Source organism: Carica papaya, chromosome 6 (assembly GCF_054855325.1).
Source record: "Carica papaya isolate Zhongbai chromosome 6, ASM5485532v1, whole genome shotgun sequence".
Lineage (NCBI taxonomy): Eukaryota > Viridiplantae > Streptophyta > Magnoliopsida > Brassicales > Caricaceae > Carica > Carica papaya.
Genome location: NC_142314.1, coordinates 19689888 through 19711766, shown reverse-complemented (window position 1 = coordinate 19711766; position 21879 = coordinate 19689888). Strand labels below are relative to the sequence as shown.

Below are 21879 nucleotides of genomic sequence, written 5' to 3'. Positions count from 1 at the left end.
AACAATTCCTCCACAAAGATGTCTGAAAAGTTGAAAACAATGGGGATTGTAAAAATTGATGGGTCAATTTTCATGTTCCTATTCACCACAATGTTAGGAAAAACAAGAAAAAACATATATATAAAATTCTTTTAGTTACAAACTTTTTTGACAAAATAAGTTTACATTTTACTTTATTTTTTGTGAGTGAATTGTTATAACTTTACTCTCATAGTTAACAATTGCCCTATATTTTTTCATCTAATCCATTCATAAAATTATATTGAATCTTTAAAAATCTGAGTATAAGATCTGTAATTAATTTTATTCCTAAAGTTTTTTTCTTACAGTTCTTATATACATAATGAGTTTTTAAAAGTTTCTTAGAGGGTGTTTCTATTGCTAATATTTCATTTAATGGTTATGGTTTAATGTCTAGATTACAAGCAAAAGAACAAGATATAAAGGAATAGGTAACACTTGTATCACTTAAGGCATGAGTAGAAGTATTGTGAATAGAGAGCATACCCTGAATGATGACAGGAGTGGTAGGGGCCCCATGTTCATCAAGGTGGTAGACACGTCCCTGGACAACTGATGGGGCAACGTCTTTGGGCCTCCAGGAGCAGTCCTTCATAAAATGCTGAGTGATCCAGCACTTGTAATAGGAGTTATTCAGATGCCGGCAGCATTAATCACCGTGGAAGCATCCACAATGCTTGCATGATTGGGCTGGCTTAGCAGGGTTTCAAATGGGTGAGGGCAAGGTAGGAGAAGGGGCGACATGGGGTCTCTTATCAGGTCAATCATTGTTAAGGTCAGGTAACCTTATCTTCTACTGTCGCTGCTACTGATACTGCTGGATGCAAATATTAATGATGCGTTAGTGTTGAGCGGAGATGAGATTTTTGACCAATTGGGCATGTTCAAACACCTCCAAGTATGAGCTAGGTCTCAGCATCACTACTCCATCATAAATGTTCGCACGAAGACCTTTCAAACATTTTTGGGCCTTTCTACTTTTTTGGGTTACAATAAAGAGGAAAATCAAGACAACTTGGTGAATCGGGCTGCATATTGATTGACAATCATGTTCCCTTAGTAAAGGTCCTAAAATTCATCCTCCTTCTTCTCTGGACATACATAGGAAAGAAATATTCAAAGAACGCATCCATAAAAACTTCCCAAGTGGTGGGGGAGGACAGGACATCTTTTTTGAATCACCACCAATGTTCGACATCACCAGTTAACAAGAAGGTGGTAAGGGGAACCTTCTATTCTTCCGTCAAGTTCAAGACAGAGAAGAGTTTCTCAATTTACAGAATCCAAGCTTCTGCAGTCAAAGGGTTAAGTCCACCATCAAAGTGGGGAGGGTTCAATCTCGTGAATTCAGCAATGTTATGAGAGATGGAGCGGTCGGTAGGGCAATAATCCTGGGATGGAGGCTGCTGGCAGTGGTTGGCTTGGTTCTGTCCTACGACGGATGTTAGGCCTTGGATTGCTCGGAAGAGTTCAGTGACTTTTGCCCTGGTCGGTGTGTCTTGGTCCTCGGTTCTTTTAGTCCTCTCTACTAATTGTCTCCCTCGAGTCATTGGTCTTACAGAAAAAAAAGGAAGACAACAAGTTGGTTGACTAGCTTCAAGAAAGAGGAAATCTCCTAAGTTTTCTAGAGTTGTTTCCTAGACCATAGCCTGAGTGTAATGGACTTTGTCGTGCGAAACTACTCTTCTACTATTTGTGATATCCCAAATACTAAATGTAGTATAATGGAGCCAAATATAGAAATCGATTACGAGTGCATTAAAATGAATTAAATACAGCGAAATAAATTTCGCAAAATTCCTTACAAAATAAAATTTGAGTTCCAAATTTTACATCACTAAGGCTAAGAGTTTGGTTAAAATATTATAAAGCCTCTACTATATATTGGGCTCATCAGAGTGCGGAACAAAAACATGCACTCATATAATCTCAGGGATCCATAGTATCCCCTAAAGCCTCGATTGTCAAATCGACAAGCGGGTTATCACTATCATCCTTATTTGGGAGAAGCATAGAAAGGGATGAGTTCCATAAACACAGTAAAAAAAATAGTATTTAAACAACATTACTAAGATTTTAAAGATACTTAAACTTTAAAGAAATATACCATTAATCGCTTACCATCGAATATTGTTGTATGTGGGTCCATTTCAATGATAAAAAAATATTTTTATTTTGATTAGGAATCATCAAGTCATTCATATCAATCATGAATAGAATAGAGAAAATCAAACAAATATGAATCATGATATGATTTCTTGTTTCATTTTTTACCTATTCTTCGTGCAAAGCTATTCTAACCTATATTTACTGAGGGCAATACGAATTTTTGACTACTACTATGGAATGACAAAGTTCTTTTAATCTAAGCACATTGACAGCTTGCTAAACCACGACACATTTACATCTACGATGTGTCTGCATGTAGACTGTGTGCCTCGTGAGTCGTGCATATGGGACGTGCAGGTAAACGCACGTCCGGAAGACCGTGTGAATGCATTTGCACGGCACACAGGGACCCGTGCAGGTGGGGATTTTTCTCGTGGTTTTTGCAGGGCTTTCTCCGCCATTTTTCCTTCTTTTTTCACAAAATTCAAATTTTAGTTATAAAATCACATAAATAAAATAATTATAGTAAATTCAAAAATATATCGAAATTAAAAATATCAAATTAAACAGTTAATGGCCTTAAGACCTGAATAAATATGAGTTTTATAAAACAACATTTAAGTACGAAGGTGCTGGAGCATTACAAGTTAAGTAACATAGTTGACTGGTTCACGCAGATGAATCCGACAACTTGAATTAAGTCTTTTAGCTCTTAAGATCATTGACAAGTTAAATTCTTTGGACGTTCTCAGTACTTCTTAGCAGCGAAGAACCAACTAACGAACATTTCTTGGTTGGTTTAAAAATAAAGAAAGATTGGTTGTCGGAACATTTCTGACAACTATAATTGATTTGTAATATTTTGGATAAAATGAATCCTTGCATCTATGATCTATTACGTCCTTGGAGCTATCTATTTCCTCAACTATGAATTCTTCTTATAATTGCTTAGTTTTTAATTTGTAGCCAAGAGTTTGTTTAATATTATTTTACTTACTATTTATTTTATATTTTACATACTGGATTCTACAAAACCCACATTGTTTACTTTTCATTCATTGTCAAGGAAGAAAATTGGTTTCCAATTCCTTGTTGATTCGACAGTGCTTACCACTTCTACAATCAAGATGAAGGGATCATATTTTGCCTATGAAGAAAGGCAACAAAATTTCCAACAATATCAGCCAAGACTACCTGCACAACAATAAGCAGCACCTCCAAAACAAGTTATGTCTCTTGAGAGATTGTTAAATCACTTGTTACCAATACCTAATAATTTCAATACGAGACAAGAGCAAGCATCCAAAATTTAGAGATCCAAATGAGCCAATTAATAGCATATATGAGAAGGTTGGAATCCCAAGGCATATTACCATCTCAAACTAAGGTTAATCCAAGACAAAATATAAATGCTATCATATTGAGAAGTGGTAAGGAACTGTTGAAAACTTCCAGCCTTGGGCAAGGCTTACAAAAGAGCATAGAACCAAAAGCCATAGTTGATGGCAAGACACATAAAAGAAACCTAGATTCTGACCAACTAGCACAATTTAAAATCCCTCCACAATTTCCACAAATATTTTCACAATTAAGGAAGGGAAAAAAAAAAGACAGAGATCCTAGAAACTTTTGGTAAGGTTTAGGTAAACATTCCTTTACTACATGAAATTAAATAGGTACCTAGATATGTCAAGTTTTTAAAGGAGTTGTGCACTAACAAGAAAAGCTGAACTGCAATGAAAGGGTAACTGTGGGGAGAAATATTTCAGCTATAATTTAGAGGAAACTAACTCCCAAATGCAAGGACCAAGCCAACCAATGCAAGGGGTGATGCACATAGTCCTGGGGTCTCTCCACATAAGTTTGAAGGCAGAAAATAGCATAAGTAGGTGCATGGTCATGTAGATGGTCATGCGCATGAAAAACGAAATTTTTATTTTTCCTAAATTGCTTGCGATGCCTTTTTTTTTTCTTATTTTAATTAAAATTTGTATTTAGGGTATTTTGTTATTTACCCTAATATATATAAGATGTGTTATTAGTATTCGAGGCATTGCACTTTTTATTTGGAGAGATTGTTTTAAATTAGGGTTTTTCTTCTCATTCTTCCTTAGAGACTAAAAACTCCATTGGAAATGAGATAAAACTCAAGAGGAAGACACAATCTAGAGTTTGATTTTATTTTATCATTTTTTTTAGTTTTAGTTTTTTCTTTCTAGATTTAATTATGGAGTAGATTTATTTTTTTAATGGAAAACATGAACCCTAAACTATGATAGGTATTAATCTTGATTAATGATATTTGAGTTAGTTTTATGCAAATTCATTGAGCTTAATGCTTGTATTGATATTTTGTTGATTGAATTCCTTAATGATGTGTTGAATAGAGAAGTTAGGATTTTTAATCAATAGAATTTCAATGCATGATTATTTGTGTTTTGTATAACAGGTTTAATAACATATTTATTTGAATAAATAATCTAAAATTGATTTCTAGCATGTATTTGTATTCCTCAATAACGAGTTGATTATATGCAGATTTTTGTTAAAGTGTTTGAATAAAGTTTCATTTAAATCTGAAAAGATTATGCCCTTGGATAAGGCTAACCAGCCTTTAGAATTAACCTATTAATCTTAACTCATATTTTATTATCAATATTGATAACTAAGCAAGTTTAAGAGGATTGTGGATTCTAACGTTGTTTTATTAATTGATTTATCTTTTATTTATTGTGGTTATTTAATTTTTTTCAATTTTATTTAGCTGTATAATTTACTTTAATTTACTTTCATTTTATTTTTATTTGTCAAATAATAGTTTTCAATATAATAATTGGTTTATAAAATTTGGTCTTCATGGGACGATACTTGGATTCACATATCTGTATTACTTATATGACTAGTGCATTTGCTAGTGTTGTCTAGGACACATCAATATGTTTTAATTCTCTTATTAGTTTTTCATTTTTACTATCATTCAATTTTGCAATCTAAATTCATCAAAATAAATTTGCATTATTTTCTTTAAATGGTTTTGTGCTGTTTTTATCTTATGATTCTATATTAGTTTTGTAACACCCTAAAATTTTTATGCTTAAATATTGTGTAAAATCTCTAATTATTTGTGCCCTAAGGCCATTAAACTCTTTAAATTATGTTTTAGTTTCGGATGAAATCATATTTAAAAATTAATTTTTATGTCTTTGTGAACTAATGTATTTGTTTAATTACTTATTTATGTAATTATTATTTATTTTATTTTACTAATTTAAAAAACTTCAAGGAAGAAAAAGAAGGAAAACAGTAGAAAAATCTCGCGAAAAGAACGTGAGAAAATTTTCCAATTCCCGCGAGCCACACTCGCTGGGCATATGCGCGCGCTTGTGTAGTTTGCAGGCGAGCGATAGGCCTTAGCCTATATGTACAATAGGCATGGGCGGCGTGCACTCCCCTCGGGCGGTTGTCGCTGCCCCTTGGGGGGCATGCACCTCCGTTCGGCTGACGTGCCATCACCGTTTGGGCAGCATGCCTTTAATTTTTGCACCGTCGTTGCGTTGTCGTCATCTCATCAGCCATCTTTCAGTCACGTTTGTCAGTAGTCGCGTCACGTTGAATCAATCACTTTGTCCCTCCCTTCATCACTCCATCTTCATCAGTTTTCCATTCACCAAAATAATTCTAGAGAGAGAGAGCTAGACAGAGAGATGGAAGAAGAGCTAAGGAAGACTTCAAGCGTTCGGTAAGGAAACCTGGTATTTATTTTGCATGTTTTAAGGAGAATTTCTAGTTTAATAAGAAAAATATTGCATGACTTGTTATATGTATGATTATTGCTATGCTTCTAATTTATTTATATAAATATTTTATGATATTGCGTTATTTGTATCGTTCTAATAAGTGGATAAATAAACATGATGAATATGATGGCATGATAAGAGATCATGAAGTATGATATCATTTGGTGAACATATGAAAGGATTATGGATATTTGCATATATGATGTTGAAATTAATATGACCTGTTAGGCTTTATCTCTGAGGGATTTTATTTCTCCCCCATCTGGTTTGAAAAGGCGTGAGAGGACCACTACTTATAGATGAGGGCATACACTCTAACAAGAGTGGTAACGTAATATGATTGTAGGGGTCCCCTTCGGCGATGTACAACCATCACTATAGTTTATATATAGGACCACTGTGGTTGGCATGACCGTGATCATAGAATGTGTCATGGTTTGACAAACCATAAATGTGATATGGTTTAGTAAGTCGTAAATGTGATGTGGTTTAGTAAGCCACAAATGTGCTGAAAATGATATAAAATGAAATTGTCATTCCACAGGGATAGTGGGGAATCTGTATTAGCCTAAGTAGATAGCGGTTGGAATGGCTTCGCGTGAAGAATAGTAAAAGATGAAATAAAAGTGTGATATGATATGATTTGTTTTATTTTCTCTATTTACATGACAAGACTATGTGTTGATATGATTGATTTGATGTTGAGGTTTTTCTATATAAAATAAAATGTTTTCTTTATTATTTTAATGGTTCTATATGTACGTTCCTCGATGGTAAACAAATAAGGTATCATTTTAATTACTTTTAAAATCTTAGTAATATCATATTTTGTTCCGCACTCTAATGAATCCGCTTTTGGAGAGGCTTGTATTTATTTTTGTTTCCTCAATATTGTAAGATTTGGAAGTCAAACTTATTTTATAAGGGATTATAATATATTTTATTCTGCTGCATATAATTATTTTAAATGCACTTGTATATGTTTCTGTATATAGCACTCTTATGCTTTAACTAGTATTTAAGATATCACAAATGAAATCAGAGCAGTTACGTGGAATAATCCCTTCTACTAAAGCTATAGTCTAGGAAAAAACACTCTAGATACTTAGGATAGTTTTCCTTCTTGAGAACTAGTCCACCAACTCGTTGTCTCCCTTTTTTTTATAGGACCAAAATGACTTGAGGGAGACCATATATAGAAAGAATTGAATGACCCAAAGCCCAGGATCCACTGACTAGGGCCGAGTTTACTGAGCTTTTTTAAGCCATTCAGTGTTTAATTGTAGTAGTAGGTCAAAACTAAGCAAACGAATATCAACACCCATTGCCCCCGACTATTGCCAAGTTAAAAAATCCATTTCCCATAACATTACCGAGTTTAGAAGGCTCAACCCACTCGACTTCGAAAGAGGCCCGAATCCCTTAGCTATAAAAGCCTGGATCCTACACATAGAAAAACTTTTCTCTGTCTTAGACCTAATTGAAGAACATAAAGTCTCCCTTTAAGCTTTTATGTTGACTGGAGAAGTCAAACAATGGTGGCGGCTTAAGAAAGATGTCCTACCCTCTCCTACCACTTGGAAATTTTTCATGAATGCTTGCTTTGAAAACTTCTTTTTTGTGTATGTTCAAGAGAAAAAAGAGGAGAAATGTCAGGACCTCCACCATGAAAATATGACTGTAGCCCAGTATACAGCTCGATTTACTCAGTTGTCTAGGTTGGCACTTTAATGGTCACCCCTGCGAGTTGTAAGGTCAAGAAATTCCTAAAGGGCCTCCGTATAAATATCTACGACTAGGTAGTGATGTTGAGACCCAACTCCTATGTCAAGATGCTTGAACACACATAGTTGACCGAAGACCTTATCTCGACCCAGCACCAATGCATTGCCCGAGTTCGTACCCAGCAGCAACAACACCAACCCCAACCACAAAGAAGAAGGTTACCTGACCCTACTAATAGCTACCTCAACAAGAGGCCTTAAGTTGCCCCTCCTCTTGCTTTATCATCACCCATTGGAAATACTACCTGACTTGCCCAACCATGTCAACACTGTGGTCATTTTCATGGTGATCAGCCCTACCAGCATTTAAACAACTTTGGCTCCAAATGTGGGAGGACTCAACATTTTGTGAGGGATGATTATCCTCAGCAGCAAAGGATGTGGCTAGACCTGTAGCCTAGGGATGTGTTTATCATTTTGATGAGCCTGCTGCCCTTGCCACTCCTGTTATCATCCTAGGTATGCTTTCTATCTATGACACTACTGCCCGAGCTTTGATTGATACAGGTGTTACCCACTCTTTTATTTTTTGGTCTTTTACTTGTAAGCTAGATATTAAGCCTGAACCATTGAATGAAATAATAGCAATAGAGACTCCTTCTAGAGGACTTTTAGAAGCTCAGTGTGTGTACAAAAACTATGAAATAAAAGCCTCAAGTACCGAACTGCTAATAGACCTCATACTCTTAAATTTCTCAAGATTTGATATCATTTTAGGTATGGATTGGTTAGAGAAGTATAGGGCAATTATCAACAGTGAAGACAAAGTTATAACCCTTTGTTCACCAAGAATGAAATAAAGATTTGTTTATGAAATATTTAAGAGGAGACTTATATGCATAAATTTTTTTTGTTTTCTTTATAACATTCTAGTGAACAAGAACATGGATGCTGATCCAGCAGTATTTATAATCCATATGTTTGTAACTTTTCATATGTCTTTCTAGAGGAACAGCCTGGTTTACCTCCCTCATAGGAGAGAGAATGTGTATTAATATCATAATAATATTCTATAGGAGAAGGATGAAGACCTATTATTTAATATATATCACATGATGTTAAAATATCTTAAACTATTGTGCATTACATGCAGTTCCTATAGTCATCATCAACTATAGTACTTCCATCTACATGTTTAACATTTTGATCAAGTACATCTCCTAACAATGTAACATATAAAATGAATGTTTCATATTTCTTCTCGTTAGTTTCACATTCATTTACCCCAAAAGAAAAAAATAAATAAATCATTAAAGATAGAATAAATAGTAAATACCTTTGAGTCATTCAAAACCAAGGTCTCATCTCTGCAATTAGGATTAGACTTCTCAAGGAAAATATAAAATTTTGAGCTTTCTTTCTCTTGAGACAAATCGAGATAAGCATGGAGATCTGAAGAAGCAACAATACGATGAAGCAATAGAATATGATGCACATACTTGAAGCTCACCAAGTTTGGTGCAAAGATATCGCCTTCTAGACTGCTCTCACATCTATCAATTGACAGAGTCTTCAAGCTCATATTCTCAATGTTAAGTTGGCAAAACCTTCGCATAGCCTCAGTTTTAAAGACTGTAGAAGCTTCATACCTTTTATCACAACTGGAAATGCCTTATTACTGAGGAACACACCTAGTCCAAGGAAAAAAGTCTTTAAGCTAGCAAACACCATTCGTTTTTTGAACTTGAAGCCTTTAGCAGGTATTAACCCAAGGTGCTCAAGATCTGGGGTGGTTGTAACCATCTCCTTATGGTTTCTACAAAAGCGAACATCTAAGAATTTTAACGAAGGAATGAGAATTCGAGTTGACTTCTCAAAGTTACAGTTAAAAAGTGGTAGGTTCTTAAGATTTTTGAACTTGGCAAGGAGGTAAGCTAAGTGATAAGCTCTCACATTCACTCCCAAAATTTTTACAGTTTCACAAGGTTAAGATGATGACCAACAATATCAAAAAAATCAAAATGACTATTTTGGTTTTCAGTGAGTTTCACCTCATATGAAATGAAAACTAGATAAGGGACATCAAACATAGCTCCTACGAGTTGTTTACAGTGATCAATGAGCAAACTTTTAAGTCTAGTAATAAAAAATTTGATGTTCTTGAGATTACGATTGTTTGTAAGTGATAAGTACTCCATCACAAAACTATTACTGATAACCTCAGACAACATTTCATCAAATATATAAACACTAGACAGGATAAGTTATTTCAGACAACAAAAGTTTATGACATCACAAGTAGGAAACAAGCAAGCTTTTAACATTACACATGTTAGATATGAACCTGTAGAGAAAAAAGTTTTGATAGGTGAAAGCATATATGTTCTTTGATATGATCATGTCTTGCCCTTAAATTTAAGTCCACGACTCTTATTTTACCTCTCTAGATGAATGAAGCGATGACTAGTTCCCCAAGAGACCGAACTTCTTTGTCTCTTTTATTGTAAGGCACGGTCAAGATTTGAAGATCTTAAAAGTGTTTCATGTCGTGATTTTTAAAGGCTACTTCCATGGATCTAAGAAAAATATTTCTGCAATTAGAAAATTTTATCCAATATAGGAGCTCATCCAGGTCGAGGATAGAAGATGTCTTTCAGGATTCATACCATTTCTTACACACAGTGGCAGCTCGAGCAGTCACATCTGACGCTAAATGTCCCAAGATGAATTGAGGTAGATGATAAGGAAGCTTCTCAATCGGATCCACATTCTATTTTCTTGATGTTTGTCCCACTTCTTCCTCTATTGTAAAATTGAGTCACTCTCACTGATCTCACTCCGAAAATTCAAGTAATATGGAAATAAGATCAATGCTAAAGACTTAAGGGTTTGAAAATAGACTATGGTAGGTGGGGAAGAAGGGGAAAGAAAAAAACATTTATACCATTTTATACATGTTTGCCTCTGTAGATTTTCATAATGGAGGATGAATCCTAGCCAATGATTTGTGCTACGTATCCCACTACTTTTGGTATGCAGATCACTGTTTTCCTTCTCAAACCAAAACAAATTTTATCCAACGTGGCCCTAACATAAGGAAGAAGAAAAAATAAAACTCTCTTAAAATTAGAGCAGCGGGAAAAGGAAAAAAAAGCTAATACTAAAAATAAAGAAAAAATATTTTTTTAGAGATTTAATTTTAGTAAGAAATAATTTTTAAATAAATTTCTAGTGCCTCAAAAAGGACTAAACGAAATAAAATGTGTATAAAAAAAATAAATTTTATGGTAGATAGTAATAAAACAAAACTTATGAAATGTTTGAGGGATAAGCAAACCTTGACCATTTTCTCTTTTCCTTCTCATTTTCTCTCTCTCTTTAATTACAGGTCACCAGTTCTTTTTTTAAAATTTTAAATTTTGCTATACGTGGGATATAATATGCTACAACATAATAATTAAGTAAAAAATTGATATTTTTCTTGGTCTAAAATGACCACTATGACCCAATGAATTTTCTTAACAATTAAGAAAAATTTGCATTAAATATATATGGTAATCAAATCTTATTTTATGAAAAAAAAGTTAATAGATGGATATAATGTGCATTGTTGAGATATGTACATACGTGCGGGTATGATTTCCTCAGTTAGAATTAGATATCATATGTAATTAATTTGATTTTCTCTTCCTCTAAAAGGCAAACACAAAAGAGTCCTAGAAGTAAACACTGCTTAGATTATGAATTTTTGGTCACCCATATGGTTAATTTCTTGTAACATGTAATGGTATTGTATTAGCTGTTATGAACATAAATTTATTTTTTAAAAAAATAAAAAAATTTGGCCATGTGATAGTGACTCAAAGGTAGTCGTTTAATCATGTTATGTATATTATTTGTTGTATGATCTGTTTTGGTTCTCTTATTGTTTCTCATCTTTACTGCTCAGTACCTATATAATTTTGCAATCTAAATGCATAAAAATTAGTTTGCGTTATTTTCTTCAAGTGGTTTTGTGATGTCTTTCTCTTTTAATTCTATACTAGATTTTTGCTCATTAATATTATATTATGATGAATAAAATTGTCACTATCTTTAAAAAAAACTATTATTTTTACATAAAAAATACTTGTTCCTCTCCAAGACTCAAAGACTATAGCTAAAGTAGGAAACATACAAATCCTACCAACCTATGTACTCCATGACTATCTACAATGCAAAAGAAAATAAACCAAACTCTCACTTGGCTTTCAGAAAGAAAAAAACCATTATTCTAATAATGTCCTTCTAAGGTAATTAAGGATCGATACCGTGATTTCACTTATAAATTTTTGTTGTAAATTTTATAATTATATAGCAGCAAATGAAAATCAACTTAATTAAATATTTTATGCTATAACTGTTATTCCATGAATATACTTAATATTATTGACACGCATAGTGCATATACACATACTCACTAAAAAAATAAAGGAATATGTTATTTATTGTGACATCACCAGTGCTAATTAAGGCAAATAGATGTCAAAAACAGATTCAGAATAACAAGTGCATGATAAAATTTATGCAGCAGAATCAAACCATAACAAATCCCTTAAAACTATATATAATATTCCAAATACATACATAAACTAAGGTCAGAAATGGTTACAAAATACAAAACATAAGGGCCACTTCTTTCACTATGCTACTAAATTCATCAGAGTGCGGGAATAGTCATACACTCAGACTTGTGGATCCACAGGATCCTCATAAACTTCCAAGGGTAGGTCTACCTGCAGTTCCTCATTTTCTTCCTCATCTAAGAGGGGGCATGGAAAGAGTGAGTTCAATATGTTCAATAAGGAAAACAATATTAAATTAACATCATAAGATTACAAAATTTTATTATTTTATCTTACCGTTTAGCTTCCTTGTTTACCTATCTCACCATTTGTTTGAATATGAAAATGGTACGTTAGCACAGAAGATCAAATATACATCATGCCGGATAATACAGAAAATCAAATAAATCATGAAATGCACAGATTTTTCATGTCATGCTTTGTGAAGTCGTTACAAACTTTCATCTCTGATGGCAGATACAAATTAACTACCCAAATAGAATGACCAAATTAGATACAAATAGGGCAATTTACTCAGGCTCACTTCTAGCTGGCCAAACCATGGTATGATCTATGACCACGGTCGTACTAACCATAGTTGTCCTAATAGATATCTATGGTCACGACATTACTTAGCTACGGGTGACCCCTACAGATAGTGTGATGCCACTCTTGTCAGAGGGTACGCCGTCATCCATTGGGAGCAGTCCTCTTACGTCTTTTCAGGCCAAATAGGCGAGGAAAAAATAGATATCCCGAAGGACAAGGAGAATAGATACCCCATAGAGATAAAAAGGCTAACGAGACACTTGATGTAATATGCATGTCAAAACAGATACACTTCAGACCATACAGGCTTCATTCCACTTTTTTCTTTTTACTTTTACTATCACGGATTACATATTACATTTATTACATGCAAATTCATCAAGTGTCTGTAATTCACATAACATGATTGAAAACCATAACAATTCGACTCATTTGAACACAGAGGCATACAGAACAGGTAAAATAATTATCATATTAAATTCGCTTATCTAAAAATACTTCTTAAGATGTTTGAAATAATACTAGATTTCTTACTAAAACCTCGATGATTTCTTCTTCACCGTTTTCCTTTCTTTCTCTTCTCTCTCACTAGTTTACTATCCCTCTCTCTCTCTATCTAAACCTTGAAGAATGGAAGTGTGAACAGGAAAGGAAGGGGGCAATTTATAAAATTTTAGAACCGTTAGATTCGTGACAAGTGGTAAAATCCAGTAAGAGAGAGGAGAAAAAGATTCTTGGCACAAAAACGAGGGAGGAGGACCTCCTCCACTGGCTGCGGCGGCGTGTTGACGAAGGCAGCGACGGTGCACTGCCCGAGGTGGCAGTGCTCAGCCGGCGTGCTACAGGCTAGCCTACAAGCGCACAGACCTACTACCGTGTGCGGAGGGCTCAAGCTCGCTGGGCACCGCGGGTGCAGGCCTTAGGCGCACAGGGCCTATCCGCTCAGGCCTGCTCCTCGGACGATGCGTGCACAGCGTGCGGTGCCAATCCATCCATGATGTGACACGCAGATGGCCCGCCTGCGCGCGATAGGATTTGCGCGAAGGTCCTTACCCCGTGTCATGCGCGCTGTGCGCTCGTCCTGTGCGTGCTAGCATGTGGATGGGATGTGCGCACTGTACGCACAGCCATTGTGCGTGCATGCACGTGCGCACAGTGCTCAACACCCGCGCAGGCAAACTACCCACTCGCAGGATTTTTTTCTGCAGGCAATGTTCTCATGTTTTGCCATTTTTCGAATTTTTTTTAAATTTTTCTTTTAATTTAAAAATAAAATAAAATAAAATAATTTAAAATAAAATGAAATAAAAATTACTAAAAATAAAAATAAATCAAAATCACGAATCATGAGAAAAGTTAAACAGTGTAAATTAATTAAGTTTAAGGCGACCAAAGGCCCGAATAAGTAGAATTTCCAAATCATTTTAGCACAGTGATGGGCGGGGTGTTATATTTACACATTCTTACTAATTTATTTAATTTTGTTGTTTATTTTGATGAAGATTTTCTGTGATTATAAAAGAACAGTAGTATGCCTTATTAATATCTATATATAGAATTTCAGTGCATACAAAATATTTATATATACAATTATTGAAAAATTGTTATCACAAAATATATCGCATTTCGATTCATGTTGTTTCTAGTTTTTTGTGTTGTTATCTATGATTGTTGGATTCTCTTATATTTCCTAGTGTGCTTATTCATCTCTTCTTTTCTTTTGTTATTGTGTCGTTTCTTGATGACTTTTTGTTGGGTCTTCTAAATATTCTAATCTTACTTGTGTAAGTTAAGGCAATCACCAAAATTAATCCACAAATTCCCATTTCTAAACTAATCAATTTGTAAATCAATACCAATGCAAATAAAGAACCAATCTCAAAAATAATGAGACACAGGATTTACGTGGAAAACTCTCCAGTGTAGAGAGAAAAATTACGGGTCAAACTCCAAGTCAAATCCACTATCAAAAAAATCAAGTACACAATATTTTGGAGAAAATACATAAATTCTTCCCTAACCAAGCTCAATTCCTCTTAATGATTACACCAAAAAGTTAAAGAATAACCACCTTGGTTAACATATCAATCAGATCAATGTGAATTTCTTAAAAAAACTCATCTTTTGCTGCATTGCATTCATCAACTAAAATTTTCCTTTATAATTCTATATTTCTTAAAAACTCTCTGGCTCCCCCCTCTTTAGTAACTTTAACATACTCAGAACTGGATTACTGTTAGAAGAATGATGTGTTTTAGTTGACCTTTTAACCCGAGGTTTTTCTACTATCTGAGATATATTGGGTTGTTCCCCCTGTTCAACATCATCTGGTGCTGGCACAACATTAATTCCATGTCCATCATGGAACTCTCCTTCATCTGTGGCATCTTTAATTGAAGGAGAAAGTAGTTTAGAAAGTGGAATATCCTTTCCCCTTGTACTCTTCTCTGATGTCTCAAAATCTAACAAGGTCTTATGTTCATCGAAAATTACATCTCTGGACTTGATTACTTTCTTCTTTATTAGATCTCACAATCTAAACCCAAAATCTGCATCTCCATAACCTAGAAGAATACATGGAACAATCTTGTCATCAAGCTTATGTTTCTGCTCCTTAGGTACATGCACAAATTCCTTACACCCATATTCCTTCAAGTGAGAATAAGTGACATCCTTCTCATACCATACTCTTTGAGAAATCTCAAAATCTAAAGGAGCTAATGGAGGTCGATTCATTAAGTAGCAGGCAGTGTAGAGTGCTTTACCCTAAAATGACTTAAGTGGATTAGCTATTTTAAAGGTACATCTTACCTTCTCTAGGAGGGTTCTATTGTTCTTTCAACAACACCATTATGTTGAGGAGTACCTGAAACAATCTTCTCATGTCTAATTTCATACTGTAAACAGTAATTCTTATAATCTTTTGAAGTGTATTCACCACCATTGTTACTACGAAGACACCTTAAAGATATTCATTTTTCTTTTTCTATAGCATGAAACTGCTTGAAGTACTGCAGAGCCTGAACTTTTCTTTTCGAAACAAACACTCAAATCTTTTGTGAAGCATCATAATTAAAGTAACAAAATATCTACTACCTCCTACAATTTTCACATCAATAGGGAAACATACATCAAAGTAAATCAAATCAAGAACATTCTTTTTTTTTTTCAGATGAACTACTAAAAGAAATTCTATGTTGTTTACCATATAAACAATTATCACAAGGGTAAATTCATACGTTTGCTAAAGGAAATAAGAGACTTCTTTGCAAGAATGTGCAACCCTTTATCACTCATATGAGTCAGCCTATTATGCAACAAGTTTGGCGAATCATCATCTTTAATTGAATTTAGTGCACTTATAATTGGATTCACTTTATTCTTGTAAAGTGTGTAACACAGACTACCCTTAGCAACCACAATTGAACCTTTAATGAGTTTCCATTTTCTACCACCAAAGTAGTTGTGATAACCAACTAAATTTAATGCATGATTAAAAATCAAATTCAAACATAAATTTGGCACATGTCACACGTTTTTTAGAGTTAATGTGCAGCCAACATCTGTTTACACACAAATATCACTAACACTCGCAATATATGCATAGCTCGTATTACCAAACTTCACTCTACCAAAATTCCCTACTTTGTACATAGTAAAGACATCTCTCACGGGTGAAGCATGATAGGATGCAAAAGAATCAATAACCCACTCAATATCAGAATTAGTGAAATGAATATGATCCTTAACAAATTAAAGTACAACCAGTTATTTAGTATCTCAGCTATAGTTGCAGTGGTATTATTATCATCTGTCTTTTTTTTATTTTTCTCACTATTTTGTTCCCTTTTCCAAACCATACAGTTTTTTTTCTTATGCCCCTCTTTGTCACAGTGATAACAACTTATTTTTCCTTTATTATGTCCTTTAGGATCTCTACTTTTACTTCTACCCTTATTCTCCATGACAAGGACCTGTGAGGTATTAATGCCCATATTTTTTCTTCTAGTATCTTCATTGTATAGACTATCTATTACCATAGATAAAGATAAAATACCACTTGGAGCAGAATTACTAAGAGTCACACCAAGATCTCCCAATTATCTCGCAAGGAACTCAAGAGCAATAATGCCCACAATTCATCATCTAGAGTTATTTTCATTATATTTGACTCTACCAACTCTTGAAATTTACTCAAGTGTTTTACAATTAATTGTCCATCTGCCAACTTTATATTGACAAGATTTCTAATGACAAAAGTTTTATTTCGAGCATTTTTCCTCTTATACATATTTTTTAATTTATTCCACAAAACTTGTGCATTCACTTCTTTATTTATATAGTGATATACACCATTATCCACCCATTGTTAGATAATTCCTACAGTTTTTTGATGCATTTTTTGCCCAATTATCATATGATTTTCCAATTGGCTTAACAGTTCTTAACTTAATAGGATCATATAAATCCTTAGAATAGAGAAGATCCTTCATCTTTAACTTCTAAATTAAATACTTTGAAAAAGATAATTTTATCATTATACCAGCAAATTCCTCCATTCTAAGTCAAACAATTAATCCCAAACCATAAATCAACCAAGAAACCAATCAACCTTTCTCTGATACCACTTGTTGGGTCTTTCAACTATTCTAATCTTACTTGTGTAAATTAAGACAATCACAAAAATTAATCCACAAAATCCAATTTATAATTCTAATGTAATCAATTTATAAATCAATATCAATGTAAAAAAAGAACCAATTACAAAAATAATGAGACACAAGATTATATGAAAAATCCTCCAGTGTAGTGGGAAAAACCACAGGCCAAACTCCAAGTAAAATTCACTATCATAGAAGTTAAGTACAAAATATTTTGAAGAATACATAATTTTTTCCTAACTAAACTCAATTCCTCTTGAATGAGCACAACAAGAAATTAAGAACAATCCTCTAAAAATTGATTCAAAAATACCAAAGAAAATTACCAAACTTTGTCAACAACTTTTCCTATCTCGATTTCTATGCATCTAACCAAACAAGCCCTTTCTTTTCTACTTTCCATGGTGCCCATGTGTAGAGAGGAACAAACTTTAAACCTACTTTGTAATTTTTTTCCTTTTTTTGAAAACAAGTCCTTTCTCCACCTTTCGGTCTACGTGCATGAGAGCGAGAGGACCAATTTTTGATGTTGTCTTTTTTTTTCGATTTCCGTGAGAGAGTGTGAGATGAAAAATGATATGCCATTTTTTCTTTTCTAATTTCTGCATATATATATATATGCATACATGGGAGAGTGGAAACTATTTCCCCCAAATATTACAGCCTTTCTTTTTTTTCTCTTTCTTTATTAATTTCCACTTGGGCTAGATAAAACCAAACATCGTTGCCTTTTATTTTTCTTTATGTTTCTGTTCGGCATTGTATGACATGACTATTATTTGTTTTATCTTCTATGTTATTTTCCCTTGATATGTGCCATGGGAGATGTATCTCCTTCATATCTATGTAGTGTCTTTTAGCAGATCTTTAATTTATTTCTTACCTTTAAAAAAAACTTGAATCTACATGTCTACGTGATATTGTGTATGTACATATGTACGTGATATTAATGACACTCTTACTTATATTTGAACTTATTCATAAAATAGTAAATTAATATATTACTTATATTTGAATATAAAAATATATTAGTTCATCAACAATTTTTTTATTTTGTTGGAGTTTTAATGTACTTGGTTCAAATTACACAAGATATAATAAATGATTGTTGTTTATGAGTATGCTTTAGTAATTATTTTGGAGAGTATATTAAAATAATAATAATTCCACTATTATTATAAAGGATAACTCCATCACTTCACATATGGCACTCATTTCTGCACTACTTAAGTATGTAATCTCCACATTCTTGAAAAAGATGGATCTAATCTACTGATGCTCGTCCCTCGGAATCTCAAACTAATTTTAACTAGTATGTTTTAGGAATCATCCCTAATGAGGCACCAATTAAAAGTTTCTTAAAATATCTTGAATTTTGAAATTCCTTACACATAAAATCTCCATCCGAAAATATATATTTTAGAAATATTTTTTTTTACCAAATTATTTTTAGAAAAAAGAGTGAAAATTTCTTTTCCTAGAAAAACAAACTTTTCAAAGGGATTCATGAGTGAAAAGTAAAAAATTGAGCTATCAACATTGAGTTATGTAATTTATATAGAAGGCAAGAAAGTAAAAAAAAAATACTCTTGGCCTTCAATTTGTTTCTTTTCTTATTGATGCTCTTCTAGTCTTTCGTAATTTATTTTAGTTTTTTGAGTTACAACACGTTTGCGAACTTAAAAACTCAATCGACATCATTAATACAAAAGTAAGTTTATGTCATTCTCCCCTTACTATGTGCTCCCTATTCTTTTATTTTTAAAGAACAAGTAAAAAATAAGAACTTTTCTCTTATATTCAACAAAATATCTCAAAAAGCTCATGAAAATCACTCACTACCACTTTCCTTATTTAACCAAGGATATGAGAATAGTTTTTCTAATAAAAGGGAATAAGATCCATTCACTTTTTGTTACAAAGATTTTTCTCTTCTAAGGAGTCATTGCTACTATGGATTGATTCCCCCCTTTTTCTTCCCTTTAATAAAAAAAGTATATTAGATTAAAAAGGAATCTTTTTCCCTTTTTGATGTCTTAAAGATAAATAAAAAAGATAAAATGACAAAAAAAAAATTTTTAGCCAAAAGGATTGTTATCAAAATCACTACTAATCTTCAAAGATTAAAGAAGTTCAATAGATTGAAATATCAACAATTGTTAAATATTTTCAATAAACATATCACATTGAAGTATCATCAATATATAAAGATATTCAATAAGTTTATCACATTAAAATTTCATCAATTTTCAATGATATCCAATAAGCATCTCACATGGATGCGTATATTTTATATGATATATAATGACCAAATATACTAATTTTTCTTTTTGTATAAAGAATATTAATCATCATTTGATAAATATAGATCAATTTAGTTAATTTATTATTCACCAACCAATATTTATATCAAGAAAAATTAATCAATTAACACAAATATTTTTATTCATCCATTTCATATATATATTATCTATAGACATATCATCTTTTTAAGCTCATAATTGTCAAGTACCAAACATCAAATATTAGACCTTATTTCTAGTTGTCTGTCATACATATTATCATAATTATTTTTTATCTGTATTATTAAAAATATAATTATCAAGAATCTTTATAAGTGATTAGTTATCCATGTTCCTGAACTTTCTTGAATTTAAAAATGATAATCAAGTGTAAGAAATTTAACAAGGAAGTACGTCAATAATCTTATAAGGAATCAAAATTCATTATTCACCAACTTCAACAAGATTCTTAAAAGTAAGAATTCAAAAAATGTAACATCTTTTCATATATATTTCAAAATATCAACATTTTTTAAAAAATGTCATTTCAACTTCTATTTATTAAGTGCATAAGATGTGATATGAGTGATTAGAAAGCTTGATGTGATTCGTGAAATCATACTTCCAGCATATTATGTGATATGGTTTAAATGATTACATTTCTCAACAAATCACATGTCTTGATGTGATAATTATCATATATGTAACACCTTAGAACCTTCGTGCTTAAAAATATTGTGTAAAACCTCTATTTATTCGGGTCTTAAGGTCGTTAACTATTTAAATTTATGTTTTCAATTTTCATATAATTTTGAGTATATTTAAAATTATTTTGATTTTGTAACTAATTTTTAATTTTTAGGGGAAAGCAAAGAAAAATGGCAGAAACATCTCATGAAAAAGTCATAGAAAAAAATTTCCCTGCTCGCGTGGGTCCTACGTTCTGTGCACACACGTGCTCACAGCCAGCCGAGCATGCGCCTGGGCACATGACTCATCTGTGCGACGTGCGAGGGGTGCAGTCTGCAAGCACAGCAGGCCTTGGGCAGCGCGCGCTACCCTCAAGCAATAAGCGCTGCTGTTTGGCTAGCGTGCCATTGTCATTCGGGAGGCATATGTTGTCCCTTGGTTAGCGTGCCCACAACCTTCGTGCTATCATCATGTCATTGTTGTCTTGTTGGCCATCTATCAGTCACATCTGTTAGTCATCGCATCGCCTTAGTAAACTTTTTCTCCCTCTCTCCACATAGATTTATGCCACTTGTCAAAAATCTAACTCTTCACCATTAGTTCTTCATTTTCACTCACCAAATTATTAGATAGAAAGAGTGGGAGAGAGAAGGAAGGTAAAGAAGGAAGAAGAATTTAGGAAACTACAAGCTTTTGGTAAGGAAAATTTTGTATTTATTCGTACATTTTAAGGAGTACTTTTAGATTAATAAATGAAAAATTATATGAATATAAATTAGCATGATATATGTTTTTTCTAAAGTATATGAATATAAATTTGCATGATTAGTAATGTACTAATACTTGAAAATAAATAAATAAATGATATGAATATGATGAGGTGTTAAGAGATTATTCATTTTGATTTATTCAAGAAGCATGATATTACCTGACAAAATATGTGAAAACGTACTCGAAATATCTATGCATGGCATTCAAATTAATATGATCCATTAGGCTTTTTATCTCTGAGAGGTTTTGTTTTTCCCTCATCTGATCTGAAAAGACTTAAGGATTACTACTCCTTGTGGATGACAGCGTATAATCTAATGAGAGTGGTTATGCAATATGATTATAGTGGTCACTGTGGCGATGTACGACTGTGACTATAGTTTACATGTAGGATCACTGTGGTTGGCACGGTCATGGTCATAGAATGTGTCATGATTTGGCAAGCTGTAAATGTTTTGAAAATGAAATGAACTTTTCATTCCACAGTGGTAGTAGGAAATCCTATTCCCCTCGATAGATATAAGTCAGAACGGCTTCATGCGAAAGATAGGTAAAAGATGGAAAGAAGTCATGACAAGATTTGTTTGATTTTCTCTATTTGATACATGATGTGATTATAACCATGATGTGATTTTCTTGATGTTGACATCTTTCTAAACAATATAAAAATA

At 33.1% G+C, this 21879-nt stretch overlaps 1 long non-coding RNA gene across 2 annotated transcripts in view; it reads right to left on the bottom strand.

The window, feature by feature from the left end:
- Positions 1-12193: 12193 nt before the first annotated feature.
- LOC110818212 (uncharacterized) overlaps positions 12194-21879 on the bottom strand; it is a 43505-nt gene continuing 33819 nt past the window's right edge. Inside the window, exon 4 of one of the 2 annotated variants that reach the window (XR_015821457.1) lies at positions 12194-12452. This is a non-coding gene — a long non-coding RNA (uncharacterized LOC110818212). The remainder of the gene's footprint in view (positions 12453-21879) is intronic. The other variant, XR_015821456.1, reaches the window with a different exon arrangement.